Consider the following 7,745-nt stretch of genomic DNA (forward strand, 5'->3'; position numbering starts at 1 on the left):
ACCTAGAAATATATATGTATTTTATATAAAATAAGTAGAATAGGTAAACCACGCTTTAATGGTTAGAGCATGTGTTCGTCCTAAGAGGTCAGAGGTTCAAAACCAGAGGGAGATAGAGTATGTATACTTGAATAGACTTAGCAATCAAACAAAGAATTTGGTGATGAGTCCCTTGTCTCACAAACAAAGTAGTCTCATACACCAATTTGGTGTTAACCTTAAAATTAAATAATAATAATATATATAAATAAAATACCTCAAAGACATAAATCATTCTTTAAAAAAAATATGGAAAAAACCAAAACCACTAGATACCGTATGATACAACCTAAAATTTTGAAGTTTAACAAATATAACTTAGATTTACAAAATCCTTCCAGATTTTCTACCAGAATTTTCATAACTTTCCGGACAATTCCTCAAGTTAGTTAGACTACGGCAATTTGAAGTGCCAAAACCTAAAAGTTAACCTTTTAGAATATAATTATTATCATCTAGGAGTTTACCAAGACAATCCGTGTGAAATATTATTTTAGATTCCCAATAAAATCTCAACGAATCTCATCCAATTCCTATTTTTGCTTGTTTTACGTTGTGAAGTTAGTGCAGGGAAAATTTTAAGAACCCCCCCTAAATTTATAAATATAATAAATGGGCGAATCTCCATGGTATATAGGGAAAATGGAAGGCGATTTTATCAATAATATAATATGTATATATAATTTTTTGGCGAATCTCTCACCAGGCATGGCGAATATTTTACTCAATTATAAAGTCTTGTAAGATCTTGGCGAGTCTTTCACTAAATAATAAAACTTTGTAAAGTCCTAGTGAATCTTAGCATAGGCTACATGCTGGTTTAATTCCCGCATTTAAATAGGCTACATTCCAGGTGAATACCATGGGTCAATACCATGTGCCATTTTGGTGAATACCATGGGTCAATACCATGTGCCATTTTTATTTTTATTAATTCTAATATTAGGGTTAATAATGGTTTTTTGCATGGTATTAATAACAATCTAGTCCATGGTATTTGTCCCATAGTATTTTGGCCATAGGTTTCACCTAAATATAACCCATTTTTTGAGTGTTCGTAAATATAAGGTGATTTATGGAGTAAATATAGAAAAATGTTTTATTTGTTTACCATACCTCTCGTTTATTTATATTTTTATTAATTTACCATACCTCTTTTACAAATATGGTATTTGGCCCATAGGATTCACTTAAATAAAACCTCTTTCTTGAGCCTTCATAAATAGAACGAGGGTTATGGATTAAATATAAAAAGAGGTTTTATTTATTTACGATACGTCTAGTTTATTTATATTTTTATTTATTTACCATACCTTTTGAGTAAGTATAAAAAGACGTTTTATTTATTTACCATACTTCCACTTTACTTATATTTTTATTTGTTTACACCCTTACATGTATATAAGATGACTTATGGAGTAAATATAAAAAATGTTTTATTTATTTACCATACCTCTCATTTATTTATATTTTTATTAATTTACCATACCTCTTTTATAAATATGGTATTTGGCCCATAGGATTCACTTAAATAAAACCTATTCTTGAAAATGGGCGAATGGATTCACTTAAATAAAACCTATTCTTGAAAATGGGCGAATGGAAGGTTGTAAGTCCTAATTTCAAGGGCTAAATTTACCTTTTTTACCCTCTCCCTTAAAATAAAGTGGGCTATTTGAGGTGATTTGTAAAAATGTACTATGATACAAAATATTCGCCCACTAAAAATTTAAAACCCCTTGATTTCCCCAAAGGGCGAACATTCGCCCCTAAAATTATCCTTGAGTTAGTGTATCCGGTGGGGACAGCCTTTTGTCTCTTTACCAAATTTTATGTTATTATATGTTTGTCTTATCTTAGCGAATTTTATGTCATTACATGTTTCTCTGTAACGTGATTTAAATCAATTAATCCCCGGGAATAGTAAGTAATGTCGATATTATTTATAAAAATAACTCGTAACAAATTGGTACTGTGGCGAATTTTATGTCATTACATGTTTCTCTGTAACGTGATTTAAATCAATTAATCCCCGGGAATAGTAAGTAATGTCGATATTATTTATAAAAATAACTCGTAACAAATTGGTACTGTGACCCACCTTATCTAGGTTCCAATGTCTTAACGAGACTCAGTGAATGTCCAAAACTCTTCCAATTTTTTTTATGATTTTGAAACACGCCTTTGTAGCTGACCGCACATGATGAGATGGGGGGGAGATTCGAAGATACCTCCGCGTTCAATATCGACATGAGCACAGTTCGGAATGCTCACACACGACGCTCATATTTATTGAAGACCAACTTTATTGGGGGACAGCATTCATTCTTCTTCATTCCATTACCCTTCTTCGCGTCCGTACCCTTAACAGTAATCGTTGTCTGAGCAGATTATCGTGGACATCGCAATGGAGCTGCAGCGCATGACTAAATGTTATTTAATGGGCATACTTGCGGCTATGGCTATTCTTCCAAGTCTCAAGCTGGCCGTAATTACCCGGCCATATTTAATTTTGGGGATTCAACCTCCGATACGGGTACCGACCACTTTGTGTTCCCCTATAACGAGGCTGCGCAGAATCCTCCCTATGGAGAAAAACTCTTCGGCAAACCCACACGCAGATACAGCGACGGAAGACTCTCCATAGATTTCTTCGGTACGTTATTTAATTCCAGTTACTATGTAATTTGATGTTTCTGCAAATCTTTGTTTGCTGCAACCCTAAATGTATATTTGATCACGAAATTATCAATGTTGCAGCCGAGGCACTGGGATGACCGTTTCTGAGTCCATATTTGCAGTCCGTGGGTTCAAATTTCGGGGGTGGAGCCAACTTTGCTGCGGCAGGTGCCGCTGCTCTTGATAACGATTCATTCATTTCTCCCATCCCTCTCAGGGTTCAGCTCAATCAGTTCAAGGTTTTCAAGCAACAGGTTCTCGCCACCATCAAGGCTAATGGTAAGTAGTATTTGTACGTAATCTAAATAGTAATAGTAGTATTTGTACGTAATCTAAATAGTAATAGTAATGGGTAATAGGGTATTGAATCAAGAAGTGATGGAATGTTAATACAGGTTCTCTAAGCAATCTCCCAAGTGCTGAAGCGTTCAAGAGCGGGATATACACGATAGAGATCGGGGGAAACGACTTCAACTACGGATACATGATTCTCAAACTCAACCCCACCCAGGTGAAAACTACCATTCTTCCAAAGATTTCAAAGCCTATTGCAGTAGCTGTGCAAACTCTGTACAATGAGGGAGTGAGGAGTTTTCTTGTGAGGGACGTGGCCCGTCAAGGGTGCGGGCCCTTCTGGCTCACTTATTATCCCCATTCTCCCACCGACTTCGATAAGCATGGCTGCTCCATTTCCTACAACGACGCAGTTCCCCATTACAACACACTCCTCAGAACTCAGCTCTCCTCCCTGCGTAAACAACTCAAAGACGCCACCATCATCTATGTCAATACATATGACATCATCTACGATTTCTTCGCCAACCCCTCCACATATGGTATTCTACTGTACCCTTATCCCATTCTGTACTAACTATTTGTGTATATATTCCAAGTGCCAGATGAAATTATGAATGAATGATGCAGTATACTCAACATTCAAAAATGCAGGGTTTAAGGCCACCACTAAAGCATGCTGTGGAGTTGGAGGCAAGTACAATTACAGGTACAACATACAGTGTCGAGCCAGTGGAAACATCGCTGGCCGCAATGTGAAGGCCATGACCTGCTCCGATCCAGCATTCTACATCAGTTGGGATGGAGTCCACTGGACTGACGAGGCCAACGGACTCCTCACTAAACAAATTTTGGAGTGGAAACTACTTTGAACCGTCCTTCCCCCTCACTAGCTTCTGTGATCTCCAACCCCTATGATTCATTCTTTTCTTTCTTGTCGGGGGTTCCTTACTCGATTGGTATGTTTGATGTAGCAGCCCTGCACTTGTTTCGAAATAAAGAAAGAAGAAGCAGCTTTCTCCGCATGCATTTTACGATTGAGATTATTCTAAAAACAGCTCATACATAGACATCACCGATTGAGTACTCTTTAAATGAGAAGCCCTATTTTTAACGGGAGTACATGTTTATCTCTCCCCATAGAAAATTATCATTGCAGTCTTTGTATTCTCCTTTCTTCTCTCTCATAGAAGGAAAATTGACATAAAGAAGATTTTTCCTTTTTTTTTAAATTCCACTTTATTCACAACCAACACATTATGACATTTATTTCTAACCATAGAAAAATTATCATTGCAGTCCGTGTACTCTCTACTTATCTCTAGCCATTGCAATATATCATTGCAGTTTGTGTAGTCTCTTTTCTTCTCTCTCTTAGAAGAAAAATTGACATATTTTTTTAATTCCACTTTAGACACAACCAACTCCAACTTTTCCATTCATATGTGTACTCTCTATTTATCTCTAGCCATAGAAAATTATCATTCCAATCTGTGTATTCTCTTTTCTTCTCTCTCATAGAAAGAAAAATTGACATAAAAGAAGATTCTTTTCTTTTAATTCCACTTTAAGCACAACTAAATCTAACTTTTTCATTCATAGGGGTTCCACTGGTTGGTCATTATCTCCTTTGGTATTTTAGTTCTTTTATTTTTCAGCACCCACACACTATGGCATTTATTTCTAGTCATAGAAAATTATTATTAATCTCTAGCCATAGCAAATTGTCATTGGAGTCTCTACTCTCTTTTCTTCTCTCTCCTAGAAGAAAAATGGACATAAAATAAGATTCTTTTTTTTATTCTTCTCTCTCCTACAAGAAAAATTGACCCAAAAAGAATTAGTTTTTTTTAATTCCACTTTAGGCACAACTAAGTCTATCTACTATTTTTTTCTTAATGTTAGGAGTTAATATCTTGTATTACCCTTTTTACTTTTTCCTAAGAGGATTAGCAAGTTAAAATAATTCCTACTTTTCTTTATTTTTAAATAATATTTATATCATGTCATTTATCACAAGATTTTTAAATCTTAATTTTCTTTATTCTTAAATAATTTTTATATCGTGACATTTATCACAAGTTTTTAAATTTTTTTTAACTTACAGTAATAAAAATAAGTCATGTGATATAGTCTTTCTGCTTGGGGTGTTATAGAAGAGAGGTTGTAATGCCACGTCTTGACTTAAAATAATTAATAATAAAACAATTTGATTCAATAAAAATATAAATAAATTAGATAAAAAAATAAAATTAATAAGTATAATTATAATTATAAACAATTAATAAAAATAAAGTCATGTGATATTGCCTTTTTCCTTGTGTGGTGTTATAGAAGAGATGTTGTAATGTCATGTCTTGAACTAAAATAATTAATAATTATATGATGATGATGGTTAACGCTCACTGTGACCAAACTTTGGTCTATCGGACCTAAAGAAATGAATTATTTAGTTTGATTTAAGATTTTATTCCTATGCTCAAAAAGCTTGGAGAGAAGCCTCCCGAGCTCACTGTAATTTGGACATCATAAAAGGCTACATCGTAAAAGGCTAGGAAGGTCAGTAAAGGCGAGACACTCTAAGAGGAAGTGATTTTCATCCTCGATGTTATTATTCTCACAGAGATGGCAGAACCTTTCCATCCATGATGTTTTAGGAACTGCCCAATGACCTGTTTCACTATGGAGCTCATGAGAGTTAATCTTGGCTATATTAATTTTCTTCCTTGAGCTAGTAAAAACAAAGAGATACTTCTGATCTTCTAGAGTGGGGTTGATGACCTCCTTATAATATCTTAATTTTCTTTTAGTTGCTAAATTTTTCTCACACCACATTTTTTCTTTGAACTTAGAAGTAACAATATTTTTAATGTTATTAATGTTTTTCAATGCAGCATTCTCGTCGATCTCCCAATGGCTTAACCAGACCCTGGTGTCTTTATACCAGCCTCGTTTGAGCCTTAGGTGGCTTTGGTTGGAATTTAAAGGTATCTTAGGAAGTCTATGGTCTCCTATGTTATTGAGTTTGTGCTTGCACAACAAAATCCTAGTCATAGCTAGGCTCTCGATAGGGGAAAGACCCACTTCTATAAGGATTATAGGATAGGGTGTGTTGCTTTTAATTTTGAAGTTATACGTTATAAAATGCTTCTGGATTTGCTCAACCTTTCTCCAGGATTCTCTAGAGATGCTACAACCCCAAACCTCACATCCATATAAGATAACCAGAGTGACTAAAGTTTCAAATAGGAACTTCTTTCTATCTCAGATTACGAGGTTTCCCATTTTACAATTATTTTCGAGACCAAAATAAGCTTTCCATCCCCCGTTAATCCTTTTCTCAATGATATAGTTCAAGTTGAGCTTGTGATGAATATCAATTCCTAGTTACTTGTAGGAAGACACTTCCCCCAAGATACTATTGTCATACATAAAATTAGCGTAAGTGTCCTTCTTGGATTTGATAATCATAACTTTTGTTTTGTTAGTGTTAACAATCATACCCATGGTAGAGAAGAAATCCTTAAGAAGTCTAAGTTTCTTATCAAGATCAGATGGGAACCTTCTGAGAAGAACAATATCATCAGTGTAGAGAAGAAGGATGATGACTATCGCAACTAAGATCGTGCCAGCACATCATGCTTCCTCTAAACAACCTTCTAGCTTGTCGAAGTAAATGCCAAATAGGGTAGGGGAGAGGGGGTAACATTTTTTAACTCTGATATTACACTTAATATCTTTTGACCACCTCTCATTACTCATTAACTTGGCAATTACATTCTCTTATATCCTTATAGCGGCCACTCTCAACGCAAAAGGAACCTTTATCTCTTCTAATCTGTTCCAAAGGTTGTTTCTAGGAACTGTATCGAAAGCCTTTCTAAAGTCCACAAAGCAGCAAAAGAGATTGGAACATTAAAATAAAACATTTTGACTCAATAAAAATAAAAATAAAATAGATAAAAAATTAAAATTAATAACTATAATTATAATTATAAGCAATTAATAATTAAACTAGCTTAGATAGAAATTTTGGATCTACCAAGAATTATAATTAACAATAAAACATTTTGACTCAATAAAAATAAAAATAAATTAGATAAAAAAATAAAGTTAATAACTATAATTATATTTATAATCAATTAATAACTAAACTAGCTTAGATAGAAATTCTGGGTCTACCAAGCACTGAGAGGGATTAAATCTCTTTTCACTCTAAAAGAGGTTTTCATATAAGAAATTTGATCCTTGTTGACACTAGGTAGATCTAGAGTTAAATAGATCTGGCTACTTTAATGGAGTTGTCTATATGTGAGTCTTTATGGAGTTTATCTTGATTCACATTGTTTAAGCTGGTTTTTTGAGTGCATATATGGATTCAGCACCCTCAAAAGTCCTAGGGCACTTTGATTGTGAAGAGTTCACCTATCAAACTTGTGATTTCAATGAATCTCTGTTGTGAGTGCATATATGGATTCAACACCCTCAAAAATCCTAGGGCACTTTGATTGTGAAGAGTTCACCTCTCAAACTTGTGATATTCTAGGGCACTTTGATTGTGAAGAGTTCACCTGTCAAACTTGTGATTTCAATTAATCTCTGCTGTGAGTGCATATATGGATTCAACACCCTCAGAAATCCTAGGGCACTTTGATTGTGAAGAGTTTACTTGTCCAACTTGTGATTTCAATGAATCTCTACTAATTAGATTTAGATTGGAAAATAATATAGAA

The 7,745-nt window shown here is 34.4% G+C and overlaps 1 pseudogene; it reads left to right on the plus strand.

Annotated features, from left to right (window-relative positions):
* The first annotated feature begins 2,469 nt into the window (after positions 1 to 2,469).
* On the plus strand, positions 2,470 to 3,930 carry LOC149260694 (GDSL esterase/lipase At4g01130-like; annotated as a pseudogene).
* Positions 3,931 to 7,745: the final 3,815 nt, after the last annotated feature.

This window comes from Pinus tabuliformis, chromosome 6, assembly GCF_031772625.1.
Source record: "Pinus tabuliformis cultivar Carrire ecotype Pingquan chromosome 6, CPIR1, whole genome shotgun sequence".
NCBI classification, from domain to species: Eukaryota; Viridiplantae; Streptophyta; class Pinopsida; order Pinales; family Pinaceae; genus Pinus; species Pinus tabuliformis.